General features: G+C 39.2%; 1 protein-coding gene across 3 annotated transcripts in view; it reads left to right on the forward strand.

The window, feature by feature from the left end:
• Positions 1–4,954: 4,954 nt before the first annotated feature.
• Positions 4,955–19,682, forward strand: part of AFF4 (ALF transcription elongation factor 4) — a 55,896-nt gene continuing 41,168 nt past the window's right edge. For 2 of the 3 annotated variants that reach the window (XM_081319667.1, XM_081319666.1), the window contains exon 1: positions 4,956–5,338. The gene's annotated coding sequence lies outside the window, so the exon portion shown is untranslated. Of the gene's footprint in view, positions 5,339–19,682 lie in introns of all 3 variants that reach the window. The other variant, XM_081319668.1, reaches the window with a different exon arrangement.

Consider the following 19,682-nt stretch of genomic DNA (forward strand, 5'->3'; position numbering starts at 1 on the left):
ATCGACAAGCTCAGCATCCCCAAAATGACAGAATGATCTCAGTTCGAATCCAAGGCAAACCATTCAATATCACAGTAGTCCAAGTCTATGCCCCAACCACCGGTGCTGAAGAGGATGAAATTGACCAGTTCTATGAAGCCCTACAGCACTTTATAGAACTAACACCAAAAAATGATGTCCTTATCATAATGGGGGATTGGAATGCTAAAGTAGGAAGCCAAAAGATAACCGGAATAACAGGCAAGTTTGGCCTTGGAGTACAAAATGAAGCAGGGTACAGGCTGATAGAATTTTGTCAAGAGAATACGATGGTGATAGCAAACACTCTTTTCCAACAACCCAAGAGACGGCTCTACACATGGACATCACCAGACGGTCAACACAGAAATCAGATTGACTATATGCTCTGCAGCCAAAGATGGAGAAGCTCTATACAGTCAGTAAAAACAAGACCAGGAACTGACTGTGGCTCAGACTAGATTTAAGGAATTAGATCTGATAGACAGAGTGCCTGAAGAACTGTGGACAGAGGTTTGCAACATTGTACAAGAGGTAGCAACTAAAACCATCCCAAAGAAAAACAAATGCAAGAAAGCAAAATGGCTGTCTGAGGAAGCTTTGCAAATAGCTGAGGAAAGGAGGGAAGTGAAAGGCAAGGGAGAAAAAGAAAGATATGCCCAATTGAATGCAGAATTCCAGAGAATAGCTAGAAGAGATAAGAATGCCTTCTTAAATGAATAGTGCAAAGAAATAGAAGAAAACAATAGAATAGGGAAGACCAGAGATCTCTTCAAGAAAATTGGAGAGATGAAGGGAACGTTTCATATGCAAAAATGAGCATGATAAAGGATCAAAATGGCAGGGGCTTCAGAGGCTGAAGAGATTAAGAAGAGGTGGCAAAATTACACAGAAGAACTATACAAGAATGAGCTTAACGTCCCTGATAACCATGATGAGGTGGTCACTGACCTCGAGCCAGACATCCTAGAATGTGAAGTGAAGTGCGCCTTAGAAAAATTGAGCGACAACAAAGCTAGTGGAGGGACAGTATTCCAGCTGAGCTATTCAAAACCTTAAAAGACGATGCAGTAAAAGTGCTACACTCAATTGTCAGCAAATTTGGAAAACTCAACAATGGCCACAGGATTGGAAAAGATCAGTTTACATTCCAATTCCAAAGAAAGGCAGTGCCAAAGAATGTTCAAACTATCGCACCATTGCACTCATTTCACATGCTAGTAAAGTTATGCTTAAAATCGTACAGGCTAGACTCCAGCAGTATGTGGATCGAGAATTACTAGAAGTACAGCCAGGATTTTGAAGAGGCAGAGGAACCAGAGATCAAATTGCCAACATACGCTGGATCATGGAGAAAGCTAGGGAGTTCCAGAAAAACATCTACTTCTGCTTCATTGACTATGCTAAAGCCTTTGATTGTGTGGGTCACAACAAACTGTGGCAAGTTCTTAAAGAGATGAGAGTACCAGACCATCTTATTTGTCTCTTGAGAAACCTATATGCGGGTCAGGAAGCAACAGTGAGAACTGTACACGGAACCAGTGATTGGTTCAAAATTGGGAAAGGAGTCCGGCAAGGCTGTATACTTTCGCCCTGCCTATTTAACTTATATGCAGAGCACATCATGAGAAAGGCAGGGCTGGATGAATCAAAAGTTGGAATTAAGATTGCCGGAAGAAACATCAACAACCTAAGATATGCAGATGATACCACTCTAATGGCAGAAAGTGAAGAAGAACTAAAGAGCTTCTTGTTGCAGGTGAAGAAGGAGAGTGCAAAAGTTGGCTTGAAACTTAACATTAAGAAAACCAAGATCATGGCATCCGGCCCTCTCAATTCCTGGCAAATAGATGGGGAAGAAATGGAGGTCATTTTCCTGGGCTCCAAGATCACTGCAGATGGGGACTGTAACCAAGAAATTAAAAGACGCTTGCTCCTGGGGAGGAAAGCAATGGCAAATCTAGACAGCACACTAAAAAGCAGAGACATCACCCTGCCAACAAAAGTGTGTATAGTCAAGGCTATGGTCGTCCCAGTTGCAATGTATGGCAGTGAAAGTTGGACCATAAGAAAGGCTGAGTGCCAAAGAATTGAGGCCTTTGAACTATGGTGCTGGAGAAGACTCCTGTGAGTCCCTTGGACTGCAAGGCGATCAAACCGGTCAGTCCTAGAGAAGATCAACCCTGACTGCTCTTTAGAAGGTCAGATCCTGAAGCTAAAACTCAAAAATACTTTGGCCACCTAATGAGAAGGAAGGACTCACTGGAGAAGAGCCTAATGCTGGGAAAGATTGAGGGCAATAGAAGAAGGGGACGACAGAGAATGAGGTGGCTGGATGGAGTCACTGAAGCAGTAGGCGTGAGCTTAAATGGACTCCAGAAGATGGTAGAGGACAGGAAGGCCTGGAGGAACGTTGTCCATGGGGTCACGATAAGTTTGACATGACTTCGCAGCTAACAACAACGATATTGTTGCCATTACAGATGAAACCCACAAATGGAACACACAGCAAGAGGGATTTAAATTATTTAAAAGAAGCAGACCAAATAAAAGAGGAGGTGGAGTTGCTCTCTATATAAGAAATAACTACATCTCAACAGAAATAGAGCAATGATGAAAATGCATTTGGGTCAATATAAAAGGGGGGGGGAATGACATTGCCATAGGTGCATATATAGGCCACCCAACGAAATAGAGGAAATAGATGAACTTTTTGCTAGTCAGCTAAGGTATGTAGGAAGCACATCACAATAATAATGGGGGGACTTTAATTCTCTGGGAGACAAACTCTGTATCAAGTGGAAGATCAAACAGATTCCTGACAAACCAAGCAGACAACGGTGTCTACCAAAAAGTAGAGAAGGGAACTAGGGGATCAGCCATATTGGACCTAATTCTCACTAACAGAGATGAAATGATAGGATGTGTTGAAGCTACAAGAACCTTGGGGAGGAGTGATCATGCGATACTGGAATTCAACATTATGCAAGCACAAGCAATAGAACACAGTCAAACTAGAGTGTTGGACTTTAAGAGAGCAAATTTCAATAAACTTAGAGCTTGGAAAGGATTACATGGATGAGAATCCTCAAGGGCAAAACGACTTAAGAAGCTTGATAAATTTCCTGACACTTAGAACAATTAACCAGTGGAACAACCTGCCTCCAGAAGCTGTGAATGCTTCAACATTGGAAGTTTTTAAAGAGACTGGACAGCCATTTGTCTGAAATGGTATAGGGCAGGGGTCAGCAACCTGAAACAGGGAAAGAGCCACTCGGAACTGGTTCCCTCACAAAAGGAAAAACTGGGAGCCGCAAAAAATGTGTGCACATGCGCGTACATGCGTGCATGAGCAGAACAGGGTTTGAAGAGTGGAGCCAAGGCGAGATATGCACCTACCCTGCATATTTGAATTGATTGGTTGAACTTTAGTCCCACTTTTTTTTGGGGGGGACTGCACATGGCAGAGGACTGGAAGCCGCAGGAGACGGCTGAAAGAGCCGCGGGTTGCAGACCTGTGGTATAGGCCTATACCATTCCTATTTCTGAGCAAGGGGTTGGACTAGAATAGATGGCCTCCAAGGTCCCTTCCAACTTTATTAACAGTAGAATTTTTATGCCACAAAAGATGACTTGCAGATCATTTACAAAAACATCTGATAGTATCTTCAAACCTCTTTATTTAATGAGGTAACGTTTCTGCCTGTTTTTTCTATCTTTGCTTTTCGGGTCTAATATAACCACATGCTAAGTTTGGTCTAGTAGCGTGAATGACAATGTGCCAAATGTTGTTTTGAGGTGTCAACTGCTGAAACAACCCCTCCCCAGAATTTGATGTTATAGTTCTGATCTAATATCGCTTACTGCTTTTAATTATTTCCGCAATAATTGATAAAGTACTGGAAAAAGTACCTCACTACTATATGCATTTGGATGAAACTAAATTCAGTTTAGGAAACTAAATTCACTTTTGATCTGGTAGCCAGGAGGGCGAGTAAAAAAAAAAAATCAACGGAAAATTGTCGCCGCAGCCGCCCGATCAGGGCTGACAGCTCCGTCGACTCTCTCGCTCGCAGAGAGCATTTTACGTGCTTTCAAACTGCTAGGTTGGCAGAAGCTGGGATGAGTAACAGGTGCTCACTGTTACGCGGCACTCGGGATTCAACCCACTAAACTGCCGACCTTCTGATCGACAAGCTCAGCATCCCCAAAATGCTGTAGGTTTGGGGAAGACTAAATTTTGAATTAATTGAATCAAACTTACAGTTATGAAGTGTTTATACATTTCACAAAGAGTTCTTAGATTACAAATGAGTAATCTGATGCTTAATTGAGGTTCTCAAACTGTGGATCATTTGGTGGGGAGGGGGTTTGTACTTTTAAAACTCCCTAGAGTTTGATCCTTGGTTGTTTATATTGCATATCCCAGTGAGCAGTTGCAATATTGCAAACCCCCATTATGTAACATGAAAATTTAGACATATATTCACGTAACCCTCAAGAAGAGGCTTCCACACAAATTCATTTATTGATTTAGATGATTGCCATATTACAACCATGCCCCCGGGCTAAGTATTAATGTGACTTATGGTCAAATGCTATGATATGAATCCCAGCAACTGATAGCTATCACTTTAGATATATGTTAACACCATGCTAGAGAGCTCTCCCGCCTAAAAAAAAAAAAGCAGGCAAGCCGCCCGTTTGGCCACCGCCACTTTTCCCCTCGACACTTCGCGAGTCGCATCCCCCAAACGGGAAAAACCCGGGAAGCCTCTTTCCGAAGGGGAGGGGGAAGGAGACGACGCCCGAGCCTCGGCGAGGCCTTTCCGGGAGAGGGTCACGTGGTCGCCAATTTGGTCCCTCCCCCTTCAGCCGCCGGATGGGGCTGGAAAGCCGGGAGGGCGGCGGCGTCGGCGGCGGGGGGGGGGAGGGCCCGTCGGCGCGAAGGTTGCTGGGTAGTCCTCTCCAGGGGAGGGGGAGGAGGAGGAGGAGGGGCAAGAGAGAGAGAGAGGGAGAGGAGGAAGGAGAAAGCGGTAAGGGACCGCCCGGGCCTTTGACATCGCCGCCCACCCGCTTGGCTCCCGTCTCAGCCTCCCAGCCGTCGAAATGGAGTGGCGCCGGAGATGGTACTCTGCTGCCGTGCCTTCCTTTGGGCGGTGATCCGCCGCGGCCCGCCCTTCCCCTTCTCTCTCGTCAGTGGCTCCTGCCGCCGCCGCCGCCGTTCCTGGGGCCTTGCCGGCCTTTTGTGCCCCGCGCGGCAACGACCTCCCCCTCCCTCCCGAGAAATGGTTGGGGTGTAGCGGAATAGTCAGTGGAGGTGAGTGATGGGCGGCTCGGGGAGGTGGGCCCGTCGAAAGGGCCTTTGGGCTGGGCGGGGTTGAGGCGAGGCACAGTTAAGCCATTCGGAGCCAGATAGGCCCCGTCTCTCTCTCTCTCTCTCTCTCTCTCTCCCTCTCTCCCTCCCTCCCTCTCTCTCTCTCTCCCTCCCTCCCTCTCCCTCTCTCTCTCCCTCTCTCCCTCCCTCCCTCTCTCTCTCTCTCCCTCCCTCCCTCTCTCTCTCTCTCCCTCCCTCCCTCTCCTCTCTCTCCCTCCCTCTCCCTCTCTCTCTCCCTCTCTCCCTCCCTCCCTCTCTCTCCCTCCCTCCCTCTCCCTCCCTCCCTCTCTCTCTCTCTCTCTCTCTCTCTCTCTCTCTCTCTCGCCCCCCCCTCTTGTCCCACGCCCCGAATTTCCCACTACTTCGCTGTCTGGAGCTTCTTTTCCTCGGCTCCCTCCCTCCTTCGTCACACGCCGAGCGCGGTATTTTTGGGGGAGACGTTGTCTGGAAGGCTGGGAGCGTACCGAGGATCTTCGAAGAGGCTCGTGTTACAAAATGGACAGACACGGGTTATGTGTGAGTCATGTGTGCGTGTGTGTGAGCGTGACAAATGCATACACGCGCCAGGCCGAGTTGAGGGGTTTTTCTCTTATGCCTTTTCCTGTATTAAGATAGGATGGCCATCTTTTTTTTCCTCTTCGGAAGTGTCAGCAAAGTCGAGGGGAGGTAAAGATAGAAGAGAAGCTTTTGACGGGAGGGCCAAGTCATCTCTCGCACTAGTTGGGTTTCGTCTGAATCCGGGGTTTGACGTCATTGCTTTGTTCCTTCTACTTTGCTATCTCTGGTTTTTTTTTTTTTTTTTGAAGCACTGAGCATCTGAAGGCTCGTTCCAATTTTATTGTGCTTCCGACAACACGTCGTCCTGCTTTTCGTAATAAAAGCGCCCTCACAGTCGAGTTTAGTCAGAAGCAAAAACCAAAGAAATCTGCACTGATAGGGAGGGTTGTTATTACTCAAAATGCTTGGTGGAAAAGAAATGACTTCCCCTGGAGCTAAACCAAACAGTGGTGTCACCAGCCTCATTTCCAGAGGAAGGGATGTTGTACAAACTCAGGGCCTGTGCTGATTAGGATTTATTGCAAGTTTTGGCAGGTGCCTGCGGATCATTTATGCTGGGCTCTTCCAAAGGACTGATTTTTCTGACCTTGGCGTAATGCCTGCTTGCATCATTCTTAGGACGAGATTGTCAGATAGGATCCCAGTAACCTTTGTATTCAGGTTTTGGTTTTTGCCTCTGTCCTATGAACTTTGCCTTTTCCTCAGTAATCCGCTACATTTCTGCAGTCACCAATACATTTTTATGATGTTTCTCTTTTCTGTTGGGGAAGGTCATCCCAGGACACTTCAATTTATCACCTTACCATTAATTATTTGCATTTGATTTATTTCTCTGATATTCTACTTGTTGAAAGCTTAAAATAGTTAATGAATTTTTAAAAATTCAAACAGAAAAGAGACCCTAAAGTTAAAAATATAAACTTCAGTACTATTAATTAGCTGTTAAAGTTTGGTAAAATCTGTAAAAAAAAATCTACAGATTTTCTCCAACAAAATTTTTGGAGGAATGTATTTTTGTCATTGCCTTGCGGTTCAAAATGTATCATTTTGTATATTTTCGCCACACCCCATTAGTCCTTGCCATGTCATGCTTGGAGTTCATATGCTCAGGAAATCAACAACGAGCAAGCCTCCAAAGGACTTCTGTTTATGGAACTTGTGAAGGATGTGTATGAAGGATTTCTTATGAATTTCGAGACTTGCAGATAGAATGGGGGTAGGCTCTACAGACAAAGAACAAAACAATTATTGACTGGTCTTCAAAAAGATTCAGTGTCTATTGCAATTATGTGTACCATTGTATTATACAAGGATTGCAATGACAAAATGCAAACATCCTAAAACTAATCCAGGTATATATGGTTTCACATCTTTAAGCAAAATAATACAGGAATAGTTCAGAGTTTTTGTTCAAAGCCATTTTGGCCAGGGTTCTATACATGAAACAAACACACTGAGTTGGGCTGAGTGCCAGGTAATTAACCAACGCTCTTGAAGGATCAATTTTATATGGCCTCAGTTGCCAAACCAGTTTTCACCCTCACAGCTGCATTTTGTGCAAGCTGCTCTCTCCAATTCAATTTCAAGGCATCTACATGAAAAAGTGTTTTATAGTATTTTATAATACTGTAAAACTATATAGTATTATAACCAAGAAGTTAGCAGAATACAGATGCCTAAAAGTATTGATAATTGAAGTAACAGTTGGAATTGAAATAGGTGTCTTGTATTACTAAGAGTTTAGGCAACCCAAGTGACAGGTAAATTAAGTAATACACATGACGTATGATATAATTATGATGAATTATATTTTAGATGAATTCATCTAGACCAAACCATTTCCATGATTTATGGACTTGGGTGCTATCAATCTACAGTTTCTCCATCTGATTGTCATCCAATCTATTATTGATCAAGCATCTTCATATTGTAGCATAGTCAATTCATAACTATGAAACTGAGACCAGTATAAAATATTGTTTACTATATTCAGGTGTCAGAACTTATTTTTGCTGTGGTTGAAACAAATCTACAAATGTGAAGTACCAAAGTTGTTTAATTAAAAATTGATTTAAAAAAACACTTAGCCTTAGTTTATATACATCTTTTGATTAATTGGTTTTCTTAGACTTAGGCTCAGTTAATCTGGGACACCTAACTTGCCTGGATTTCCTTTTTCAGTTTACCACAGAAGTTGCCTCAGAAGTACATTCTTTGGCTAGATTCTATGAAATCGCGCATCAGTCATAGATAGTCATAGATTATATAAATAGCTAAAGCTATTAACCTAGCACTAATGGTCTGAATTATTGTTATCTCTTGCATGAATTTTGGTGGTAGACAATATTGTTCATTTCAGATGTTTTGAATTACAATTTTTATAAATTTCAGTTAGCATGAACAATACTTTAAACTAGAATTCTCCTAATGCCATACATCTGAGGATACCACATAATTTTGTTTGGCAATCTCACTAATTATAAAGTGTGAAGATAACTTTCTAAGCTTGTAAGATAAGATGATCTCCAACCCTAGTGTGCTATACTTGAAATACATTGTTGATCATGATTTATTAGCTTTTCTTCCAGGTTTGGGGCCAAAGATCTGTTCTGTCCTATACTTCTATTTTTAATTGAAATGGATGGAATCACTAACTCCCAATCTGTGTATTGGCAAGGTGGAGAGATTTTTAAGAGGTGAAATCAATGTCTTATGGCACACATAGCAACCCTGAAAACTAACCACCTTTCCAAATCACGGCAGGACAACAAAATATAGTCCACAGATAGAAAAGAGTTGCCTACATATGCTATAGTGTAGCCTGTTTTTCAAAGAAAGGTAATACTGACTGTACTCTGATAGCATATAGGTAGTCTTTGACTTATGACCACAATTGACCCCAAATTTTTGGTTGCTAAGAAAGGCAGTTGTTAAGTGAGTTTTGCCTCATTTTACTGCTTTTCTTGCCATCTCTATAGTTGTTAAGTTAGTAACACGGTTGTTAAGTAAATCTGGCTTCCCCATTGATTTTGCAAAAGGAGATCTGGAGGATCACATGATCCTCAGACATTGCAACTGTCATAAATACATGCCAATTGCCAGAATTTTGATCACATGACCTACCATGGTCATAAATATGAAAAATGGTCATTAGTCACTTTTTTCAGTGCTGTTGTAACTTCAAATGGTCATCAGGATTATCTGTATTTCTAAATTTTAATGGGCTCTTATCCAAACTTTACAGATTTTAAAACGTAGATACATTCAAGACCTTTTCTTAATGTGTGCATTTATTTTGCATTCTTTTCCCAATAAATATATTATCCAAAGTTTATTTTCCTTATATGGTATGCTTATAATTCACCATCTCCAAATAAAGGTATTTTTGAAAGTTGTCAACTGCATTAAAATATTTGGGGAAGTATGATTTTCGATTATATAAAGTGTGCTAGTTCTCTAACAGGAATTAGGAAGTGTGTTTGCTGGAAATGTCCACATGTTGTAGATGCTCATAAGACACCTGCTTTGAGCATGATGCCAGTCATAGAACACTCACTTATCAGGAGTTGGCTGTTGAAGCATCTTCTGTCAGTTCCCCAACTTAGCTTTTCTTTATGAGTGGGTGGGAGTGTTTTTAGTAGGTATATACCAGGGGTAGGCAACCTTGGCTCTTTTATGACTCATGGACTTCAACTCCCAGAATTCCTGAGTCAGCTGACTCAGGAATTCTGGGAGTTGAAGTCCATGAGTCATAAAAGAGCCAAGGTTGCCTACCCCTGGTATGTACGCTTCTACCCAAAGTGCTAAATTGTACTCAAGCCAAAATCTTACAGTGACATTACTTACAAGACTGTGCATAAAAAATTGTATTTAATAAGTATATATTGTTATTTTTCATAATTCTGCTATTAATTTGCACATGAAACTAAATCTTGGGTAATTTACATATAGTTTTCATGTAATGAAAGTTATTGCTAAAGACAAAAACACTGCTATACAATAGTATTAATAACATTTTGATAAACCATACCAATAAATATTGAAGTAATCTCCATAAATAAAATGCATTTTAACAAGAACAAGTTAGACATAAAAATGGATGTATGGAATTGAACAAAGATGTTGCCATTTTTTTAAAAAACACACACCTGTAAACCACTTTTATATCTATTGTTAAGGAAATTTAAATGTCTCTTTTATGTATGAAAGCATATGTGTACAAAAACACTAAGAGTAATTAACAGTGAGCTAGTTTTAGATATAATGCACAAAATTCTGCATATTATATTAATGTAGAATTTTCCTGCCTCCAGATACGTTTGCAGTATTGTAAGTAAAAAAGATCAACATAATGCTGAAGTGGAATAGTTTTTTTTCCCCATACCTGAGACATATAAGTGGTGCTTTTTCTCTTTAACAGTTTAATGATATTTTTGTCAAGTTCATAATGCCTGCTTAATTGCCAGTTTTGTTCTGCCTATAACTGTAGTTGGAATGATGGTTGATTAGATGTTCTCTGCTTGTATAATTGAATTTATTTGAGCCAGGAAAGTTTTCTTTAGTACAGCGTTTAGACGTGATAGGGACGCGGTGGCTCAGTGGGTTAGGACACTGAGCTTGTCGATCAGAAGGTCGGCAGTTTGGTGGATCAAATCCCGAGTGCCGCGTAACAGAGTGAGCGCCTGTTACTCGTCCCAGCTTCTGCCAACCTAGCAGTTCGAAAGCACGTAAAAATGCAAGTAGAAAAATAGGGACCACTCCGGTGGGAAGGTAACAGCGTTCCGTGCGCCTTTGGCGTCTAGTCATGCTGGCCACATGACCACGGAGACGTCCTCGGACAATCGCTGGCTCTTCGGCTTTGAAACGGAGATGAGCACCGGCCCCTAGAGTCGGAAACGACTAGCACGCATGTGCGGGGGAACCTTTACCTTTTTACCTTAGACGTGATGCCTTCTGAATTACAGACTTAGAAATATCGTGCTCTGTTATTCCTCTGTGAGCATATGACAACACTGATTAAAAAAGTTGGAGAGGTGATATCCAGAATTATGTGGGTGTCTCTCGTCTCCTTATCTGGAGAGATTCAGAAGTGTATATATCAGTCTCTTTCAAAGACATGCTAGTTCTCCCCCAGAAGTCTCTTTGGGGTAAGCATACTTTTACAAATTATAGAAAAGGAAATAGCAAACCAAAGAAATTAAAGGCATGAGATTAAAAGAAAGGAAACACGTAAAACTAGTTTATACCAACTGCAAAGGGGTATGGTGAGGGAAAGCCTCAAGATGTTGCAGATAGACAGAGGAGAATGGTGTTGGAGGGGATCAAGTTACAGTCTCATCGGATGCTGCTGGAGAGCAGAGGATGTTGCGTGCCGCCCTAAGACGAGTGGGACGAGAGCAGGAGCGAGACCAGCAGAAAGTTATGGAACCTCCAAAGTGTACTTACAGTGAAGCTGTGGGAGGGGCACGGTCCAAGAAGTTACAGGGGCCATTTCAGACGTGCTCCAAAAGCTTTGGGGTGTCAAGATTGGTGACTAAATTTCTAATTTAGAATGTCAGTGGATTAAATTTATCATAGAGGAGAAAGAAAGTCTTTCAATATTCAAAACAATTTAAGACTGATGTTATTTGGTTGCAAGGAACGCATATTAGGGTTATGGTCCAAAAGTATTTATTGAATTTAAGATTTGGTACGCAAGCTCCTAATTAACAACAAGTTGACTTTACTTAACTTACTACATATAAAGGGTACTTAATTGGATTATAAAAATTTTTAATTTTTTTATTTTTTTTTCATTGGAGATTGGAATGGTGTCCTAGACGTATAGATGGATAAAGTGGGGTTTTTTTTTTTTTTTTTAAGCGTGTCATGAATCATGCTAGATTGCCTAAATTTTTTTTTATTTGAACTCAAGGATGATCTGGAATTGTGAGACATTTGGCGTGATATACGCAAGAACTATTTTTGATCATAGTTCAGTTTGGTTGAGATTAATAAGGTTAATAGAGATAGGCGCTTTTGGCGCGTAATTGAGAATTTGTTTAGAAATTAGAGGTAAATAGTAGATGAAAGTTTTTTTTTTGAAATTAATATGAATAAGGATTGGGACTAAGAAATTTCATTTAGCATTTGAGTAAAGCTCCTTTTCTGTTTTTCTTCTTTTTTTATCTGTAATATTAATATTGTTTGTAATCATTTTACATGAGCCAGAGGGTGATAGAATTAATAGTTTATTGTAGATAGCATATGGATGCTTATGTTTGTCTTTTGTTTCTATACCCTGTATTTAGCTCTGGGAAGTCGGGGGGGGGGAGGGGGGAATGGGGGAGAGGGATAGGGAGGGTTAGATAGGGGTGGGGGAGGGGGGGATTGATAAAGTTAAAATGTACTGTAAAACTTTTTAAATAAAAAAAAAAGTTGGAGAGGTGATATCCAGAATTATGTGGGTGTCTCTCGTCTCCTTATCTGGAGAGATTCAGAAGTGTATATATCAGTCTCTTTCAGAGACATGCTAGTTCTCCCCCAGAAGTCTCTTTGGGGTAAGCATACTTTTACAAATTATAGAAAAGGAAATAGCAAACCAAAGAAATTAAAGGCATGAGATTAAAAGAAAGGAAACACGTAAAACTAGTTTATACCAACTGATCACTGTGCCTCTCATACCGCACATGTTTTTGCAAATTGTCTTAGCTACCATGAAACATGCATTTACCACTTCAGTTGTTGCTTTTTCATTGTTTAAACTTCTCACTTACCGTAATTTCTCACCTCTCATTTTGAGGATCTCATCAACTCTATCGAACACAGCTTTTCTCTCAACTCAGGCACCTCTCCACCTTCATTCAACACCCCTTTATTCTTGGTCATCTCTTTTTGTTTTAAAAATCTTCCATTCCAACTGCATTTAGTTTTTATTTTTCCTAATATACTTAGTACTCACTTCCATGTAGTAGGACAAAAGCGTGTTTTATATGCAGCCATTTTGTGCTTTTTTAAAAAAATGAATATTCATTTCTTGCAGTAAACCACAACCTTTGTACTGTATTAATATTTGCATGTCTTAAAATTTTTCCAACCATTTTTCCATCTTTAATAACAAGGTAACAAAATGTCTTCAACAGCTCTAGTTTCTCACAGTTCATAATTTCTGTTTGTTTATTGCACTTTCCAGTTCAAACACAGCTACTTGTTCTTTGAAAATTTGATTTTTAGATCCATAGTCATCATGCTTCATACAATCTAACATTCACTGAAGTTCATTCAGATTCTCAGCCGACAGCATGGAGTCATCTGAATAGAAAAGTACACATACGTTCAAATTCCCAGCAAATTCACCTTGACCAAACATTTTATATGTTTATCCATAGATACAATAAACAATCAAAGAGACATAACACACTCTTGTCTTATACCTTGATCCCTGCTGAACCATTTGCTAAACAATACTTTTTCAGACATGGTTCACTTCCATCATATAGTATATTGCTCTGCCACATTGACAGCTAAACCAAAACATTCACATTTATTCAGTTTATCATACTTTTACTAAACCAATAGATAGCTTCTTTTATTTCTTAAGATGTTGAAGAATAAAACTTGATACGTGTACCCTGTACTAATGCATAAACCTACACTGTACTTCTCAAACTGGGTCGATTTTGATTTCTTTTATCCTTTTGATCAGAATTCCGCCATACACTTTCCAAGAACACTTAGCAAGCAAATCCCCTTTAATTTTTGCCTGCATTTTTGTTTTCTTTTACCTTGTGGTGGGGATCAGTGTTAGAGTTATTAGACACGTGCATTAAAGTAGCTGCATAGTTCCTACTCAAACAAGCGGCATCCATATTTTAACATTTCTCCAGTTGCACTATCTACATTTTCAATCTTGGAATTTACAAGTTGCTTAGGGGTAGTCCTCGACTTACAATCACAATAGAGCCCAAAATTTCCTTTGTCAAGCAAGGCAGTTGTTGTGAGTTGTGAGTCATTTTATGACTTTTTTGGAACAGTTGTTAAATGAATTATCAATCGTTAAGCGAATCTGACTTTCCCCATTGACTTTGCTTGTTGGAAGCTGGCTGGGGAAGTCGCAAAGGGGGATCACATGATCCTGGGACAGTGCAGCTGTCATAAATACATGCCAGTTGTCAAGCACCTGAAATTTGATCATGTGACTATAGGGATGCTGCAACATCATAAGTTGAAAACTGGTCATAAGTCACTTTTTACAGTGCTATTGTAAGTTTGAACAGTCACTAAATGAATGATTGAAAGTCGAGGACTACCTGTATATAATTTTCAATTCCATTTTCACCCATTTTTCTTGATTCATTTATACCAAGGGGTCCCCAACCCCTGGGCCACAGCCCACTACCTGACCGCGGTGTGTTTGAAACTGTGATAGGTAAGCGTGTGTGCGTGAAGCTCCACTCACGCAAGCAGTATGCCCTTGCGCTCATGCACGAAGCTCCACTTGCGCAGGCAGAGGGTGCTTGTGCTCATGCACGAGTGGAGTGGAGCTTCGTGCACGAGCACAAGCACCACCCACTCTTTTGTGAAGCTCCATTCGCACAACTAGAGGGCACAAGTGCCTGCAGGCTCCCCCGCTCCCACCCCAGATCAGGCAGTCAGGCTGGAAAGATTGGGGACCGCTGATTTATACCATTCTTTTAAAATGCATTTTTGGATATATTACTGTCATTCTCGTACAAATCAATAAATACTTCTTTCAGCATTCCCTTGCTTCAGTTTTACTGGAAATCATTTTCCCGTATTTATTTTTAATTTAGTTCACTCTGTTGGAGTTTTCTTTTTTTGCCATCTTGGCTCCCTTTCAAAACAGTTTTGTATTTTCTTTAAAATTATTCTGCATTTTCTTTGTCTATTTTAATCTTCATTTGCTTTCTTTTGATGCATTCTTCGCCACTTACTTTTTCTCCATATACACATTGTAAACATAATTACATTCTTGTGTTTTGAGCAGTAATTTTATGTGTTTCCTTCTTCATCCACAGCCTCTTTCATCATTCTTCCTTCTCATTAACTTCATTTTATTCTTTTCTAAGCAGCTTCCATATTCACTCCATGTATGACAAGAAATGTTGCCTCAGTTCATAAAGAGAAAAAGTCCCCTTAACACTGTCAGCACATACAGTAGGGAAGGGAAGGATACCATATATAGTGTTACAAAACTCTTTCATCGTGGTATGTTCTGTACTGGAAACATTTGATTTCTATTGCCTGTATATTTTGATTCATACTATCTACTATAAGAGGAAAAAAGATATAACAAGAGAGCAAAGTTGTATAATGAAGCTATGCAATGGAGAAAAGACTGTTTAGAGTGTATATTTGCTAACAGGAAACAGTAAGTAGCGCACATAGTTCTTTCTGAATAGCAGTGCCTTGAGTGATGGTTTGTTTCTATCAGCATTCCATGCATAATGGGAGGAAGGGGCAAGCTATAAGCAAAATAGGGAGCAAGTGCTCGAGATTGTAGTAGCGAAACTATTATTTAGAAAAATTGCTCCATTCTTGCTTGCCTATAATCTGCAGTTTATAAGCTATAGAAACCTTGATGCTCTCCGAGTTTGGTTGTTTGCTTGCAAAGAGAGTAAAGAAGCTAAAAAGGACACAAAAGACCGGAACAACTTGCCAGCAATCAATACCCAAATAAGCAGGGGTTGATACATGGATGGACAACAGCCACAATTAAGCAGTAAACTACATCTCAATCAAAGAACTACCAATTTAGACAGCAACCAAGTAGTAAATAACAATTTAATCAAGGAACCACCAAGGAGGAAACAACATTCCTACCAACACTGACAGGACAAGCTGCTGCAAATTAAGAGAGAGCAAACCCCACCCTCTTCCTAGCACTGAAGATGTTACCCAGTCTGGTAATGAAATATCTGCAAGCAAACAACCAAACCGAGAGAGCAGCAAGGATTATACAGTTCAAACATGAATTACATATGCAGGTAGTCTTCAATTTAACAACCCCATCTGCTGCCGGGAACGTCTTCCCATCGCCCAGTACGCTCACACAGAGAAGGCCTCCTCAGGGTACTGTCGGCCAGACAATGTCGGCTTGCGACCCCCAGGGGAAGAGCCTTCTCTGTGGGAGCGCCAGCCCTGTGGAACCAGCTCCCCCCTGAGCTTCGGATGGCCCAAGATCTCCAGTCCTTTCGCCGCAGCCTCAAAACACTCCTTTTCCACCTGGCTGACCTGGACTGACAGGGGTTTTTAATTATGTTTACAATTTTTAACTCTAATTTTTAATTTATTTTAATTTAATTTTTAATTTTAATTTATTGTACAGAGGCCTTTAATTTTAATTTTATCTTAATTTCTGTATTTATTGTATGTTATTGTTGTTAGCCGCCCTGAGTCCTTCGGGAGATAGGGCGGGATCTAAGTCCCATAAATAGATAGATAGATAGATAGATAGATAGATAGATAGATAGATAGATAGATAGATAGATAGATAGATAGATAGATAGATAGAGCTGTATGAATTTTAGTTTACTTTTACTTGAAAATATGTCAAATTGAAACATTAACAGAAACAATGGTGTTGGAAGAAACCAATGGAAGAGTGTAAGTGGTCATTAAGCAAAGAGGTAACAATGCAGTTGTAACCATTGTTTCAGGTTTCAATTTATGACCATGTGACATGATGTGGGAGGAAGTTCAGAAAGTGTTAACAGAATTTGAACTATTAATTTTTTTCAACATTCTGTAAGGCAAGAAGGAAAAAAAGAATACAACATCCAATAAGCACAACGAGATGTTGACTCATGCATATCCTTAATCAGAAAGGTTTTTACACTGGAGCCATGTTAGCCAGTACAAATGAGAACTTATCTATAACTCAATATCTCCTTTATTACACAGTTCCTGCTATAGTAGAAATCTTCTAGTCCATGGCATCTGAGATCTCTTCATAGCTTTGTTGTGTTTGACCTGACTTCCATATTATGGACTCCTGAATATACTATTAAAAATGCTAGGGAGAAAATATTATCTGTCATTATTGCATTTATTTTCCAATCCTGAAAGTGTAGCTTTGGTGAACGTAATATTTATATTGCCTACTTACAAAATCCCGTGGAAGAAAAAAAAACATTTGGTTTAGGAATATATCTGCCTATAGGTTTTTAATTGGGTCTAAACTGTCTTGGTGGATCTTTTTGTATTGCCTGATAATATAATTTTAAAAACATAACTCCCCACTGTTTCTAGAATCCATTCTATTAACTTTTAAATGGTCTTAGTATTGAAAAAGTAACGTTTTCTTTGCCATACTTAATATTTATGCAGCATTTCAACTGGTAAGGGTTTACAGTGTTTTTTAAGCCATCATTTTAAATGTCATAATAGATGCGATATAATTTTACATTTCTTATTCCAGAATTCAATTTCAAGAAAAAATTCTTTTGCATTGGAGTAAAATTATTAAACAGTTAAATTGAAAAGTATTAGATTTTTCTTTGTGTTTTAAGAGAGTATGAACAATTTTGACTATTTTTTTAAAAGTACTGTTAATCCTACAAATGTCTCCAATTCTGTCCTTACATTGAACTGAATTATTAAAAGTCACAAATGTTGCTATTATATTGCCTGCAAATAATTATTTAGTTAATTAGGTAATTGCAGCTCTTTTTTATCCTTTTAATTTTCTTGTTGCCATGAAGTTCCTGTTAATGTTTGTATAACAAAACTAAATGCCTTTTACACTTAGTAATTGCTTTATATTGCTAGCTTATAGAAGTGTATATACAGTATTCTGTCAAAAAGTCTACAGATTTTATGGATACTATAAGCCAGCAGTATAAAGAAACCTTTAGTATGTGATAAAATAACCTTTAGTATTGCCTTTATATATCTTTTTTCAGATTATTATTCAATAATTTCAAGTTCTTATTGTTAAATGTGTATATTTTGTTTGAAAAATAAAATTTGGGTTAATATTTTGTCAGTTTCTAAAATGTTGAGCTCTTTTCCATTATTCCTTGCTTGTCATTCCTGCAAATTAAACTCACCAGATATGAAACTCTGCCTATTCTGTCAATAAACATACTGTATTTGTGATTAAATTCATCAAATGAAAAATGATTTTCTCACTATCTTTATCATCCTTTCCTTGGTTCCCTTTCCCAATAATCCCAGCCCCAAGCCATCTGAAGAGAAGTTCACAGAGGATTAATGAAAGCCTCTAAGCAGTGTAGTTTAAGGGGGTGTTGTGTTCAGCTTTGGTTACCTCTTGACAGCTCATCTCATTACAACTTTTATATCAATCTACCAATTTCTGTATTTTTGTCTTACTTCCCAATTAATATGAAACTATGTTAAACATTTGTATTTTATGAATGTTATAACCAGCAACCATCTTACTAGTCTCTGTTTCCCCAAATATCTTTTAGCGTAGCTTCTTTTTATAAAGTTATATCAGTTATTTGGACATCAAAGATTGATCTCTTTTCGTCGTGCAATATTTTTAAGTTTATGATAAAGTCTTCTCGTATTTTTCTCTCTTCCTTGTGGTTGAAATAAAATTAGCTTGAAAGGGAACCTCTATTTACATTGTAATTTTTATTTTTAATAATTCTTGCAGATGTTTGAAGGCTTTTCCTTGTTATAACGTAGGGGTCTTCAAACTTGGCCCTTTTACGACTTGTGGACTTCAACTCCCAGAATTCCTGGGAGGGCCAAGTTTGAAGACCCCTGTTATAATGGAATAGGACTAATAGCTTGGAAAAAAACCTAAACTTTCCAACCCAGTTTATCTCTTTTTAGTCAATATGTTTTTAGCAGAATTTTTCTGTCAACAGAGCATTTATAAATCTTGCTACTTATCTCTTAAATTTTGCATTTGATTGAGTTCAGGATAAAAAATGCTACGGAAACATTTACATCATCATCTTAGAGCTTTGCTATCTTGTTAACTTTTGAGTTGAGATATCCAATTAAATTTTATCTTTTCTGCATTTTCTCTAATTCTTCTAGTTCGTTTTTACCCTCTTCTAATGCTATAAATCAGCCAAATCCAATCTAATGTCTGTAATAGTTCTTTAAATTTTTCTAATATCGTCGTTTTATTTTATTTTGGTGTGGTTTGGGTTTTTTGTTTATTTTATTTTAGTAGCAACCTATGTTTACTATCAGACTCCACAACGTCTGAAACGTAAGCCTATTTTTTTCAGGGGTTTATTAACTTGTTTAAATGTATCTGCTAAATCTTGTCGAAACATGTTAGCTGGCATTCCCTTATGGCTTTATTTGTTTTGGGAGTTGCTTAATTTAATTTCCTGACGAGTGAGCTTCCAAGCTACTTCGTAGGTGGTGCTTGATTTTTGTACAACCCAATAAGATGACACGTCCTCCATCATTTTTCCTGCAGTACTAGAGTGGGATGCCCACTCGTCAATTCTTGATTCACTCATGTAAGGCTTAATTCCCCTGCCTTTTGATAATTACATTTCTTAGACTTTTTTATTGTTTATTTGACCATTTAGTTGTATATTAGTAAAAAAAAAGAGCTAAAACGTATCTGGAAAGCTGGTTTGGGAAGAGAACAGTTAGCTCAATGAACACTCTTTTTCAGTGTCCTCCACCCTCTCACACCATCGCTGCTTTCAACCATGTGTTGAAAAACAGAGGGTAGAATTTGGGATCAAAATGTTTATTTTTGAAATAAAATCAAATGATAATCAAGAGATTA

Source organism: Vipera berus (assembly GCF_964194415.1).
Source record: "Vipera berus genome assembly, chromosome: 2".
Classification (NCBI taxonomy): domain Eukaryota; kingdom Metazoa; phylum Chordata; class Lepidosauria; order Squamata; family Viperidae; genus Vipera; species Vipera berus.